Source organism: Rhinopithecus bieti, unplaced genomic scaffold (genome assembly GCF_001698545.2).
Source record: "Rhinopithecus bieti isolate Rb0 unplaced genomic scaffold, ASM169854v2 scaffold_16559, whole genome shotgun sequence".
NCBI lineage: Eukaryota > Metazoa > Chordata > Mammalia > Primates > Cercopithecidae > Rhinopithecus > Rhinopithecus bieti.
In genome coordinates this window covers 624,055-639,079 of record NW_016808724.1, presented here as the reverse complement: position 1 = coordinate 639,079, position 15,025 = coordinate 624,055, and the positions used below count along the sequence as shown (strand labels likewise).

General features: G+C 51.8%; 1 long non-coding RNA gene across 1 annotated transcript in view; it reads left to right on the top strand.

Moving 5' to 3' along the window:
* Positions 1 to 15,025, top strand: part of LOC108538789 (uncharacterized) — a 137,467-nt gene that overhangs the window by 13,471 nt on the left and 108,971 nt on the right. The window contains exon 2 of the long non-coding RNA XR_001888191.1: positions 13,146 to 13,200. This is a non-coding gene — a long non-coding RNA (uncharacterized LOC108538789). The remainder of the gene's footprint in view (positions 1 to 13,145; positions 13,201 to 15,025) is intronic.

Below are 15,025 nucleotides of genomic sequence, written 5' to 3'. Positions count from 1 at the left end.
GGGCTGGGTGGGGGGAGTGGGGTGGTGGATGGCAGGGCTGGGTGGGGAGTGGGGTGGTGGCTGCCAGGGCAGGGTGGGTGTGGGGAGTCAGGTGGGTGAGCTGGTGGCTCTGGAGGCTGCACAGTGTGGTGACTGCAGTTAATAATAACGTGGAGCTGCATATTTCAAGACAGCCAGAAGAGGGGATTTAAAATGTTTTCACCACAAAGAAATGGTAAAACCTTGAGGTGATGGATATGCTAATTAGCTCAATTTGGTCATTCCACATTGTATGCAGGATGGAAACATCATATTGGACTCCATAAATATGCACAGTCATTATTTGTCAACTAAAAATAAAACTGTTAAACTTGTGGATGTGTATAAGGTAATAGCTGTTGCAGTCACAGCGTCGTTTTGTGTGCGGGCCCCCCATGCTGAGCCACAGCAGCTCTCTCCATCTCTGTTTCCAGGGAGCAGGGGGCCATCGCCTCTGGACGCTCCCCCCCCCCCCCTTCTGAGACCACACCCTGGGCGCTGATGAGGAGCAGGGAAGGGTTTGTGTAGCCAGAGTTTGGGAGGAGACTGGGAGTTGTAGCTCGAGCCACATTGCATGAGGCCTTCAGGCTCTTTAAGGACAAAGTGTTCGGGGCCATCGCGGAGGGTTTTGAGCAGAATGATGCAGCGTGACTTGGGATTTACGAGGTTTATGAGAACCCTTTCAGTGGTGGTGTGAAGGAGGGTTATGGGACAGGAGGCTGCTGGACCAGTCAGGCTGTGGGAGGATGGTTGCTGGCCAGGTAGGTGTGGGGCAGTGGTGAGAGGTGTCAATCTCGAGGGTTTGTTGGATGGGGATGATGGACAAGATGCCGGTTTGGAAGAGAGGATGCGGGGTTTTGTGCAGGACCTGGCAGGGAGTGGAATGGTGGTACCATTGCCAGTTTCACCCAGCACCCCGAGCTGCCGGGATGGGGTGATACCAGGGCAGGGGGGCTGGGTGGTAGGGAGATGATGTATTTGGGGAAGTCACACTAATTTTGGGACACCCATCCAACGTCTAAGTGGTGCCATGGACTGAACGTGTCCCCCCGAATTCCTGTGTTGAAGCCTTGGTCCCCAGTGGGATGGCGCTTAGAGGTGGGGCCCGGGGGGGTGATGAGGGCGAGATGTGGCCATGAGGGTGGGGGCCCCATGTTGGTATTCGTGCCCTTGTAGGAAGAGGAAGAGACCCAAGTTCTGTCCTACATGGGAGGGCATGGCAGGAGGGCACCGTCTGAGCCAGGAAGTGGGTCCTCACCAGACACTGCCGTCACCTCCAGCCTGGATTTGCAGCCTCCAGAACTGTGAGAAATGAACTCTGCTGTTCATTTATGAGCCCCCTGGTCTGTGGCTTTCATTTTTATCAGCCCCAGCTGACTAAGACAAGTGGTGTATCTTGATGAATTGATGAATTCTCTGTAGTTTGAAGAGTCTTCGTGGATGGCGCTTCAGCCGGAGGAGATGCATGTGCTTTGTAAGAGATTTGGGGAGCGAAGTCCCCCAAGTTTTACATCTGTAGCAGGCTGTGAATGACTGTTCTTGCCTCAGTGCCACCAGAGTTGGTGCAGGGGAGAAGCATTGGAGGAAACCCCCACACTGGTGTGGAGTCAGAGCACCCTTCCTGCACTTGGAGTGGGGGTTAGCAGCAGGGTCTCTGTTCGTTGTGACAAATGCTGACATTTCATGGGGATGCTGGAATCTGGTGTAAAACGTGAGTGTAGATTCGCCCTCAATCCCTTATTTCACAGGCGTTTGTCACAAAGCGACCCTGGTCCTGCCAGGCCATGTTGAGGGTCTGTTCTTTCTTCGAATCCTGTTTGCTCTTGTCTGGGTGTGCTGGACGCATGTTTTAAATAAGAAGGTGAAGACCATGAGTTTGCGGATGTATCTACATTGTAACGGGAAAGCTATAGGAACACCTGGGAGGACTTCAACTCCAAATGAGTTTCACGGTCCTTTTACATTTTTTTCTTAAGGACATTTCAGTGCTGCTTCCTCATAGTTGTAAAAATTGTGCAGATTAGCTGGACGTTATTTTACGTGAGTCTGTTTTACCCTCGTCTAATAACACATGGGCGCCCGGTAAGCAGCCAAGGAGTCACGGCGGCGTGTGTGAGCGCAAAGGGCTGCATCTCACCCACATGGCCCGGCACCCCTGCATCCTCTGTCCTCTCTGCCGCCCCTTCCTGGCCCTGGCGGCCACTCTCCGCCCCTCCCCTCCCCACGGGCTCACAGGGCTGCATCCTGAGTTTCAGATGAGCCAGAAGTGAGCACGGCAGATGCCTGGATAACGCTCTTCTGTTCAAGGGTGTTTCCTTATGACACTGATGAGGAAAATGTTGATCCCAGCTGGCGTGCTGCCCGTGCGCGGGTTGGCGGGTTCCCCCAGGGCTGTGTGAGTTTCTCTGGGGACTGGGTTTCCTCCCACATCCCAAAGCCATGCATGTGTGGCGAGTTGCTGTCCCCTGGGTCCCTGTCTCAGTGCCTGGGGCGGCCTCCGTCCAGGCCTGGTTCCTGCCTGGCACCCTGAGCTGCTGGGATGGGCTCCCGCCACCTGTGACCCTGACCTTCAATAAGTGGGTTGGAGAATGAATGAATGAATGAACATAAACTTTTGTAAAAAGACATGTATCAGGTCTGCGATGCCTATATAAATGCGCAGTTAAATCATGCAGCAGGAAAGCGCTCAGTGAGACGCTGTGTGCCATTCTTGTCCGTGACCTGGGTGGGGGCGGAGGTGCTCCCCACCGGGTTTGCTTTGCAAACGGTTATCCCATGACTCAACGCACTGTGGCCAGGGCTGTAGCCTCCTGCTTGGGTGAGGCCTGGCGACTTCACTCCCCAAATCTCTTATACAGCACACGTATCTCCTCAGGCTGAAGTGCATCCTGGCGTGGTCCCTAGAAGGCGGTCATCGGCCGGAGCAGCACTGTTCCTTGTGTGAACTTTGCACTTATTGAGACGTTTTGTCCGCAGGGCACACGTCCAAAGCCCGTGCGGCGTCTGGTTCCCTCTCATGCATTTCTCTAGTCAAGATGAGGTTGGGGTGCCGTGTGCAGGGAAGGGGCCTGGAGAAGCCGCAGGTTTGGATGTGGATTTTCAGACACCTGCCTTTTGGGACTCCGCGTGCTTCCAGCCCCTGCAGCTCATTGCTGGGGTTCTCAGATGCCTCCATGAGGACCTCTAGTCCTGCATTCCCAGCTCTAAGCAGGCCCTCGTCTGCTCTTTATCTCACAAAGCACGTGGAAGCTGTTACCTTGGGCTCGCCGAGTCCGTTCTTCTGGTGCTTGTGAGTTTTTGCCTTGGTCACTCTCCCGTGTAAAATGGGGTTTCAGCTGCAGCTTTGAAGGGGGTTAATGGCGTGTATCTCCCTGTTCACTGGAGGTTGAGCCCTTCACATCAGAGAATATTTCTTGCACCAGCAGCACCAACAGTGCCTGGGAGCTTGACGGACAAACAGACTCTTGGGCCCCGCCCCGGGACTCCTGGGTGGGCCCAGCAGAAGGCATTTAACAAGCCCTCCAGGTGGTTCTGATGCCGGTGGAAGTGTGAAGACCTCTGCCTCATGATTACAACCGTTGACTGATTGCAGCTCATCCCGGTGCTGGGGAGATCCAGTGAAGCAGCAGCCTGATGTCTTCACAACGGTGTCACGACATCTCCAGCCCCTGGATGGTTCCTCTGTCCAACCTGCTCCCACAGCGCCTTCCTCATGGGACTCCTTCAGTCCTCAGCTGCCCTACGAGGTGTGGTTTCGCCTGGACACGGAAGGTGCAGCCCAGCCTGTGAGCCATTGGCCAAGGATGGCCTCCCCGTGGCGGCAGAGGTGAGAGGTCCCCCGAGCAGCCTGTCTGATGCCTGCACCTGCCTTCCCTGGGCCATGCTGCTGACAAGGGCCTCAGTGGTGAGTGTGACTCTTTAGAGCTGGCAAGACCCAGGATACCAGCCCTGTGTGCAGAGGCACAGGTGTTATGTTGGGTGCACGGGGTACGGGACTGGGCCGCGAAAGGCAGAGGGGCGTTCCGGTCCCAGCCTCTCTGGCTGTGTGTGTGGTAGCAGGCACCTCATCTCTTAACTACTTTTAATGCCACAGAAGGGAGGCCAGAGATAGAAGACATTATCAAACAAATACGGAAATCATTAAGTCGTGGCATCACAAAAATTAAAATACTATTATGTGTCATCTCAAAGAAAGCTTGTAATGCCACATATTCTAGAAAAAAACCTAAGGCAGTTTCTTCTAGGTTGAATTAGCTGGAAAGAATTAATTGAGTACATGTGAATGTTCTTGACACTCTAAAGCGTGTATTCATGTCACGGGCTTGTGTGGCTGGAGAAGCACATTCAGTGGTGTGGGGTGATTTCACGTGTTTCATGACACACCACTTATTTGTTATGTGAACTGCAGAGGGTGAAACTGTGGGGACGCCCTGGGGGACACGCACCCTCCGTCTCCAGAGGCTGATGGGAACAGCGAGAGTCACCATCCCAGAAGGCAGAAGACACAGAGGATGGGTGACAGAAGAGAAAGTGGAACACGTCTTTAAGACCTTTGTGTTTGGAAATAACTTCACGTGTAAAAGTTGTAAAAATAAAGGAGCACTGGGTGGATGGTGGGTGCCACCTCTTCACGGCGTTACTCCTGGGTGGACAGTGGGCACCCTGCTCTTCATGGCGTTACTGCTGGGTGGACGGTGGGCGCCCTTCTCTTCATGGTGTCGCTCCTGGAGCCGCGAGGCCCATGTCCTCTCACTCCTGGTGTTCATTTTGGTTATACCTTGGAGCTGGTGGTCTTGCTAACATATAATTACTATTCTTTCTCTCCCTTTGCAGCGAATAAGCAGTGTGTGGGGAATAGTTTTAAACCACATGATACCTTGTTCCCCATCAGAATTTCCCCCAGTTTGGTATCCATGGATGGCTCCTGCCCTGTCCCATGTTTATGAGGCTACATGTAAACTAGAAGGGAGGAGCTGGCATTGAATCCATCACCAGGAGGCGGCTGCAGCCTGAAAGGAGCATTCGTGGAAAGAAATGCCAGGAAGGTTAACAGCAGGATGGCAGAAGCTGAGATACTCACTAAAGGATTGGAATGGGAAGGCGAGAGAATTTTCCAGGAACAAAAACACAGAGAAACAGAAAACAGAAGTGAGATGTTAAAAGAAAATGAGCTCTGTAGGTCCGACAGCTGAATAATGGAAGTTCCAGGAGAAGAGAACAGAGAAGTATTTTGAACTTCCAAAAGTGAAAGGATATGAGTTTTTGTCAAAACTATACATATTGTTTTAAAAAGAAAAGTAGGTATAGGTTGGGTGTGGTGGTGTGTCCAGAATTGGTGGGTTCTTGGTCTCACTGACTTCAAGAATGAAACCATGGACCCTCGCGGTGAGTGTTACAGTTCTTAAAGATGGTGTGTCCGCAGTTTGTTCCTTCAGACGTTCAGATGTGTCTGGAGCTTCTTCCTTCTGGTGGGTTTGTGGTCTTGCTGTCAGGAGTGAAGCTGCAGACCTTCCCAGTGGGTGTTACAGCTCTTAAAGGCAGCGCGTCTGGAGTTGTTTGTGCTTCCCAGTGGGTTTGTGGTCTCACTGGCTTCAGGAGTGAAGCTGCAGACTGTCGCCGTGAGTGTTACAGCTCATAAAGGCAGCGTGGACTCAAAGAGTGAGCAGCAGCAAAATTTACTGCAAAGAGCGAAAGAATAAAGCTTCCACCAGTGTGGAAGGGGACCACAGCTGTTGCCACTGCTGGCTCAGGCAGCCTGCTTTTATTCCCTTATCTGACCCCACCCACATCCTGCTGATTGGTCTATTTTACAGAGAGCTGATTGGTCCATTTTGACAGAGTGCTGGTTGGTGCCTTTACAATCCTTGAGCTAGACACAGAGTGCTAGACAGAAAAGTTCTCCAAGTCCCCACTAGGTTAGCTAGATACTAACTAATCGGAGTACTGATTGGTGTATTTTCAAACCCTGAGCTAGACACAGTGCTGATTGGTGTATCTACAATCCCTCAGCCAGACATAAAAGCCCTCCAAGTTCCCACCAGACTCAGGAGCCCAGCTGGCTTCACCCAGTGGATTTCTCAGGGGGGCTGCAGGCAGAGCTGCCCCCAAGTCCGGGCTGTGCAGCTGTGCACCCACATTCCTCAGCCCCTGGGTGGTCCATGGGACCCAGCGCTGCAGAGCAGGGGGCAGCGCTCTTCGGGGAGTCTGGGCCACAGACCCAATGGGGGTGGGGGGGTTCGGGCTTGGCGGGCTGCAGGTCTCCAGCCCTGCCCCTTGGGGAGACAGCTGAGGCCCCGCGAGAACTGGAACGCAGCGCTGTGGAGCCTGCACTGCTGGGGGACCCAGTGCACCCTCTGCAGCTGCTGGCCCGGGTGCTAAGCCCCTCACTGCCCTGGGCCGGTGCTGCCTGCCGGCTGCTCAGTGTGCGGCCCGCTGATCCCCAGCAGGCACCCACCGGAACTCGGACTGGCCCTGGAGCGCTGGGCGCAGCCCCGGTTCCCACGCGCCTGTCCCTCCACCCCTCCCCGCAAGCAGAGGGAGGCGGCTCCGGCCTCAGCCAGCTCAGAGAGGGGCTCCCGCAGTGCCGTGGCGGGCTGAGGGGCTCCTCAAGTGCCGCCAGAGTGGATGTGGAGGCCGAGGAGGTGCCGAGAATGAGGACTGCTAGCACGCTGTCACCTCTCAGTGGCTCATGCCTGAAATCCTAGCACTTTAGGCAGCTGAGGCAGGAGGATTGTATGAGGCCAAGAGATTGTGACCAGCCCGGTAAAGACCCCATCTCTTAAAAATTTTGTTTTTTAATTAGCTGGGCATGATGTGTGCCTGCAGTCCCTGCTACTCAGAAGGCTGATGTGAGAGGATTGCTTGCGTTGAGGCCAGGAGGTTGAGGTGGCAGTGAGCTATGATTGCACCATTGTGCTCCAGCCTGGGCAACAGAGCATAGACCCTGTCTCAGACAAAAAGTAGGTCCAAACGCTTAAACAGCAACGCAGTCCTCCACTGCACAAATCGGTCTATTTCTATATTATTTGAATTTCTTCCAAAGAAAGAAGGCTGTACAGGGAGGGTTTGGACAGGAAGTTGAAACTGTTTGATCAGTGGAGAGGGAGATCCAGCAAGAAGAGCCTCGATGGCAGTACGTGGCATCCCCATTGCAGCGGCAGCATCTATGTCTCCTGACCCTTGAGCTCGACACCTTCCAGGCTCATCAACAAGCATCTCATGTGCTGAGAGCCATTTAATACTTGTCCTGTGACATCGTTCCCATTTGCAGGCTGGGCATGAGATTTCCAGGGCTTTGCTGGACATCTGTGTCTCAGTTTGCAACCTCGGGGGTAGGCAGGAAGGAAACTGGCTGGAGGGCAGCTTGGGAGCCCTGCAGCCCCCACTGGACCCCACCCGCGAGGTTCTGTGGTCAGACGAACCCAGGGGGATTCCAACTCATGGTCATCGAAACTGAGGAGCCCTGGTGGGTCCATCGCAGAGGGATTGGTGAGGAATGTTGCCCCAGAAGAAAGATGCAGGCTGGACTGAGGCTGAGGCCAACAGAGGGAGGACAGTGCAGAGGCACAGACCCAAGCCGGCCACTCCCCTCCTCGGGCGCCCAGCCACGTTCGTCTATTCCTCTCGGGCTCTGGTAACTCCTACTGGACACGAGTCCTCTCTGAGCCCCCATGTACCTGGCACAGAGCGGACGTCTGCTCTGGGACTGTGTTTTAATTTGTGAGGGGAGACGTGGTCTTGCACTGGCGGGGGCGGCGGGGGGCTCAGAGGGTTCAAGGAAGGAGTCACGGTGTGTGGTTCGTGCTGGTGGAGAGTGGAGGGCCCAGGCGTGTGCAAGGTTTGAGCCCAGGGAGCCTGGCGTGAGTCGCAGATGCGCAGGGTACCCTGCGCGAGGGTGAGTGGGATACAGCCCCCGCCGTGGGGAGCCGAGAACCACGAGGAAGCAGCCGGGCTGGGAAGGAGGAAGCGGGCTGGCGGCTTGAGGAGATGGATGCCAGGGGTAGGGGGTGGAAAGTGTGCGGGTAGGTGGGGGGCTTGGCCGGAGGCAAGTGTGCCGGTTGGCGAGGGCTGGGGGGGTTGGAAAGTGTGCGGGTGGGCGGGTCCGCGGGTGGGTGGTGGAAAGTGGACAGGTGGGCGGAGACGGGGTTGGAAAGTGTGCGGGTGGGCGGGGGCGGTGGGGGTGTGGTTGAGACGAGTATTGTGGAGCAGCAGGGGAGGGATCCCACGTGCCGTCAGAGTCCCTGTGAGTTATCTTGCTGCCTCCATGCTCTTTCTTCTTGTTAATGTCAGGACGTTTTTATCCTTTGACTTCTGGAGGGAGTCCTGTGACTTCGGTTGGGTCCAAAGATTACAAACAAGGATGTTTTATGCAGCTACTCAGCAGGTTGGGGAATAGCTGGGTTTGGCTGTAGGATGAGGGAAGTGTAGGCGTCCTGCCTGCTGGTTCAAACATCAGTTGGGCAGGGAGGGGCGGCAGAAATAACTGCAGAGCCCTGGGGGCAGCACCTTTGAAGGCTGTGATGTCGGCTCAATACCTGTGATACAGCTCAAGGCCATGTCCATACAATCAGCCACAACAGGCCTGTGTGTTTTTGTGGCTGTGGCTTATGTAGAGCTAGTAAGGACTGTCACCATCTCAGAATACAGCAGCTGCCAGCGTCAGATTGCTTCCCATAGGACGTCATCGCGAGGCAGCTTGTTTCTACTACATGAGCCCTGCCTGGTGTGAGTGTTATTACCCCACTCTGTACCGGGGGGTGGGGGGGGGAGGGCCTGAGACCAAGAGCTTGGTGACTCAGTGCACGGCACGGCCAGGAAGGACGCCAAGCTCTCCCGCCCGCATCCCTGGCGATGTTATGGCTGAATCGTGTCTCTGGAAAAGTGTGTGATGGAGCCCAGTGCCTCCAGACATGCCCTTCTTTGGAAGTAGTGTCTTGGGGGAAACCAAGTCGGCACATTTCTGTTAAGTCACCTGGTTTATGGTGCTTGTTATGCAGCTGCAGCAGACTGATGCGTTCCACAGGAACACTTCCCTAGCTCAGACTCACATTCATCAGGGACCATCTGTTCCCCTGGAGGACGGAGCTGCACCGGAGGCGTCAGGGAGGGTGAGGAAGAGGCGTGGCTGGGCCTGGGCCTCTGGACACAGGGGACACACGCAGTTCAGGCCCTGCGTGGAGAGACAGGATGCTGGTGGGGTGTCCAGAGCCCTGGCTGGGGCCAAGTTTCTTCATCTGAAAATTGGTCGAGTGTCCAACATCCACAGTATGTGACAAGGCCACTGGCCACACAGCCTGTGAGCATGTGGTGTGTGGACAGTGTGACCAGGCATCCAGATTTCTGGTTTTAACCGATTTTCATTAATTAAAATTACATTGCTGACCAGGTGCAATGGCTCACGCCTATAATCCCAGCACTTTGGGAGGCCAAGGTGGGTGGATTGCTTGAGGTCAGGAGTTCGAGACCAGCCTGGCCAATGTGACGAAACCCCATCTCTACTAAAAATATAAAAATGAGCCAGCCTTGGTGGTGTGCACCTGTAATCCCAGCAACTAGGGAGGCTGAGGCAGGAGAATCACTTGAACCCGGGAGGCGGAGGTTGCAGTGAGCCGGGATTGCACCACTGCACTCCAGCCTGGGCGACAGAACAAGACTCTCTCTCAAGAAAATTACATGGCTGCATGTGACAGCCCCAGTGGACGTGTGGCCACTGACCCGGGGTGCCCCCTCTCCACACCCTCTGATTCTGCTTTCCTCAGACAAGGAGGGCCGTGCTCAGGCTGATGCCACGGAGGGGTTAGAAATCAGTATTTTAGGAACACGTGTCAGCGCTCGCAGCTGGGCAGGTATGGACAGACACCTCGGGGTGACCGCTGAGTATATTTTGTGGCTGCGGCACCCTTGGCAGGACAACTCAGCCTCCTGATCTTTCTCAGCTGCTAAGCGCTGCCGTGGAACAGGCAGGTTGTGTGGAATTGAACTTTCAAAAGTGCCTTTGGGCAGTAAGGATAATTTCATTCTTCTCTGCGGCCTTCTGTAAATCCTTCAGAGAGGAAGAAATAAACCTGTTATGGTCCTGCCTTCCTGCTCCAGCCAGAGCCGGTGCGGGAAGCGACGTGTTCTGAGCCTTCCACAGGCCGTCGCTGGTCTGGATTTAATGCACTATCCTGCCTGTGACTGTGGCGGGGAGGACGCTGTCAATGTTAGGTATGAGCACCTTTTTCGAACACAGATTGTCTGCCTTTAGGGAAGTCACAAGTGGATTCTGCCCTGGAAGGTTGATGATCTGTCTTGGATCCTCAAGTGAAAAGAACTACCTGGCAGGTTCAAGGAAAGCTCTGTGGGAGCCGCAGTGTTCGGCATTGTGTTTGTGGGACCATCCGACGAGATACCAGGGTGCAGTGAGTGGCTCTGCTGGTTGGAGCTGCTGGGGGAGAGCGAGGGGCTGGAAGGACCCCAGGGGTCGGGCGTACTTGGCTCCATGAGAGTGGACGGTGCACAGCTGCCCCGGGAACCCCATTACTGGCTCGTGGGATCATTCATCACCCGGCCAACACGTTGTGCGTCTGAACTGGTGGCTCTCCAATGATTTCCTCCCCAACAGCCCTTTTTCAAATCGAACAGAGATGGCGGAAAACAAGCCCCAGCGGGTGCAACTGTGTCATGCGTGAGGCCTGGTCGCCTGAGTGCCCGTGTCCAGGGATGAGGTTTGAGGTTTGCAGTTCTGTGGAGGGAGGATCCTGCCCGTCCCTGACACTAAAGGAGCCCCAGAGGCAGGACGTGGGCTCCTGTCAGCACCTCCAGCGCTCTGGTTCTGTGCATCGTCAGAATCCAGGGTTTGGAGGGAGGGTCACGGGAGCTGCAGCATTTGAGGGGGGCGCCAGCTCCCATGGAGGTGACATCCTGGGCTGGTCCTGCTGTGGTGGCCCACAGCTTGGGGTCCCAGCCCCGCCCTCCTGCCCCGAGCACGTGTCCTACTGGCCTCACACACACGTCTCGTGACCTCTCACGGCCCTCTCCAATGCTGTCACCACTGCACGTGATTTTCATCTGGATAGAAACGTGGCCGAGACCGTGAAAGGGCACCGATGGTGATGGAGTCCCGTGCTGTGATTTGATTGATTGAGACTTTATTCCTGCTTCTTCAAGACATGTCTGTGGAATGGTGTCGCCTGTGCTCGCATTAGTCTGGAGCTGACAGTCGGTGCTGGGGACGCCGGAGCAGGCCCCAAGTTCCACTGTGGACGTGCCTGGGGCTCACCCGTGGGCAGCCCCTCCTTAGGAGCAGCACCCAGCAGCAGCAGCCGCTCATGATTTCAGCCGGGAGGAGACTGTGAGGGAAGAGATCCCTTAGGTGGCGTCTGCAGCTGACTAGGTCAGCGTTTCCCCTCTGGCTGTTAATGGGAAGTCAGCAGAGAAAAGCATTCTGTGGGCAACTGAATTTAGGGAAGGACGCGGCAGAGCCTGCCTGTGGAAACGTGTGTGTCTGATCTCCACGTAGGGTGTGGAGGCGGTAGCCTTTTCAGACCTAGTGGATCATTGACTGCCTCCTGAGGGGGTGGGTTCTGAGGCCTGGCCTTGATCCCTGAGGCCCTTTGGAAAGTTCTGGAAAAGGTGAGTGAATGGGTGTGGCTGTGGAATGAGACAGAGAGCAGATCTGCAAGGAGCCCTCAGAGGCGTCGAACCCCAGGACTTGAGTGTGGGTGTGTGTTCTTGCACTGTTGGGCATGGGGGCTAGGAGCTCATCAGGGAAACAGTGTCACATATGACTTCACAGGCTCAGACCACACTAATGAAAAATACCGACAGCTTCCACATGGCACGGGGCCAGCACCTGACCCTGTGGTGATCACAGGAGTTAGCGCCTCCCTGCCCTGACTGTCTCACCAGGGTTTGTTCTCTGCCTCAGCTACACGGTCAGCTCTGTGCAAATGAGAAGCATGTGATTGAACTTTTAATTCCACATTTTGCACAGCATTTGCTAGGTACTAAAACTCATTATTGTTTTATTTTCTGTCCCTCTTGATTTGCACAGAGTTGAAAGTTTGTAATACTGTCTTGTTTGCGATTGATTATATTTGGGAGAGAATTGTTATTTTTTCAACATAGAAGAATTGGCGGCGGGGGGATGGAGGAGAAGGGAGTGGTTATTCCGGATCATCTCTTGTGGTTTCATCCATTGCATTTATGAGAGCCTGCTGTATACTCAGCCAGACTGAAAGTCGATCGAGGGCCAACATATGACTGGTGTTTCTTTGCAACACCCTCTGTTCACCCTCTCTCCTGAGTAAATTGCCCTAGAACAGGTAATAAGCAGAGACCTCTGTTCGCCCTCTCTCCTGAGTAAACTGCCCTGCCCTAGAACAGGCAATAAGCAGAGACCTGTAGATGCTGCCTTCCTGGAGGGCTGAGGAATGGCAGCAAGTTCATCGTGTGGAGTATTTAGGATGAAAGTTCAGCTTTTCCTCTAATTGGGTTTAGAAAGATCACACATTTCCCGCAGACATCTCTTCAGCTGCACGTTACCGGAGTGTGTGCTTTGCAATTTGTTTTATGTTGCTGAATCTTGGGAAAGCCATTCTCTGTTATTTTCACCTCTCCTTCCCTTACCAAATAAGGTATTTTCTTCACATTTTACTACTGAAGTATGAATGTAAATGCAGCCCTTCCTTTCACATTCTTCTTTGTGATTCACCCTTGATGGAAGCTCAGACTCTAGAAGACCCAACACAACGTTCCAGCAGCCCTCCATCGCCAGGCTCTAATTGCGCCTAATATTTTAAAAGCCATCACAGAAATTGGTGGGTCCATTTACCTTATTGTGGGAGCCCCTGGAGTACAGCTTTCAAGACCCTGATGGCCCATTAGGGGCATCCATTAAACCCGGCTGCATTCCCGTTCCAGAAATGGCACAGATGATAATCACACTCACCTGATTAACCTTTTCAATGAAAAATGTATGTCATCAAGATTTTTCTGTACCATTTAATTTGTTAGGCCATTCTGGGTGCGCTGACTTTGTGCCGCATTGGACGACCTTATTAGAAGAAACACTCGTAACAGTTAGTGAGATGCCTTCCTCCACCCGAATGATAACAAATGCATGTTATTTATTTGTTTTAAAACAGGTTTTGCCTGGCATTCTGCAGAAGCATTGCTGTATCTTACCAGACAGGAATACAGGTAAATACATTTCATTCTTCTGATTTGGGATTATAGGTTTCATATCAGTGGCAAAATTGAGAAATGTGATTACCTAATTTAGGTATTTTGTGCATTTTTATGTTATGGGTTGTTTTTAGGGCAAGGTTGCATATTAACTAACGGTAAGATGTGAAAAGAGGATATTTAGTTCTGTAGTGAGTTGTGAGCTGAGCCCGGAGATCTGTTTTATTTGACAGAGGAAATCGATTTATTAATAGATGATTGCTGTATTAGGTTTTTAAGGGAAAGTGGTTGTCTTATAAACTTGAATTTGTTGGTTTCAAAGCTGTTTCTTTTGCTAATTATACTTATTTATTAAGGAAAAAATACCATTCTTATTGGCTAGAGTGAAATGGATTTGGAGTCTGTTTGCAGTCAAGGCCTTTCTTTGTGATCAGGGTAGGAACTGGCCAGATATTATGTTCTTAAAACCCCCAAGGTCTCAGTGAATAAAACGTGGGCATGAATGTTTTGAAGTGGGAGATGCGTCTCTGTGTAAATTCTCATGGCAGGACAGGTGTGTGTGACCGGTGGTTGTGAGGAAGTGTTTTGCGTGACTTTTAAAGAAACATGACAGAGAAAGAGAAGGTCTAAAAAAAACTTTGTTATCATACAATGAAGGGGAAAAAGAATCAGTCGGGGCTTGTTATCCTGTGGATATGGATCCGCGTTTTTGTTATCCTCCTGCAAGAGTTCTGATTTATTTTTATCAAAGAAATTGCAAGTCCTGAGGAAAGTAAAGAGAAGGTGCCTCTTTCGTATGAGAGGCTCTGCGAGTTTATTTCTAAAAGCAATCGTGTTCTGTCAGGTATGTATCTGTGTCCCAGGATATTTTAGTTGGGTATGAAACAGGTTTGCTGACATTTTCTTGTTTTCTAGCTATAACAAGTTAATTACAAAGACTCTTCCATGGTAATTAGAAGAATTTGATTTGTTGGGCTTTACTGTTGACTCACCACTAAGAATGGCATCTCAGTAGCCAACGTTGTCTGTATTATACATTCCAGAGTAAAACGCTGGGTGTTTTGAGAAAAATACAATCTTTATTTATTAATTATGAGCATGCATGGATGACATTACTGATAGTACTCTTCTTTAAACACAGAACTGTCACTGTTTTGTTTTCTTTTACCCAGTCAAGTGTGTCTCAGCTACAAGTTTGAGCATATCTACTGCTTATGGGGAAGCTTGTTGAGTGTGTCAGATATTTTGAGCCTCTTTTATTTACTGGAAGTCTTGTTAATGAGTAAAATATATGAAAAGTCACATGTGCAAAACAAAGATTTTGTAACTGTGTCCATCAAAGTCAGCATCACAAAATTTTTTGAAAGAAATTAATTTTCCAGATTCAGGTGCATCATTACTCTGATTCTAAGAAACATCAGAAATAATGATAAAATAAGTTAACAGCTAACTACTTTACTGTGGGCATCTCAGTGGGTATTGAGTATGGAAATGCATTTTCCTTGTTTTTGTTTTTTTTTCCGACAGTTTGTTCTCTTAATGGTTTTAAGTTAATTTGGAAAACATTGCCAACTGGAGATGTTTTATTTGCTTTTCATGAGACTCTAAGTAATTAATATGTAGAACCAAGAGAGTTGCCTTCCATTGGGGCCTCAATGCAGAGGACATTAGCCGGGCAGTTTCCTCAAAATTATTTTTATATTATAGAATGTTTCACTGTCATGTCAGCTGTGGAAGACCATAGGCTTTAATATTCGGTGTGGATAAGGGAAGGAGTGGCTCCAGAGAAGAGAGAGGAGTTGGTTGAGATTATAACTCTTTTTTTTTTTTTTTTTTTTTT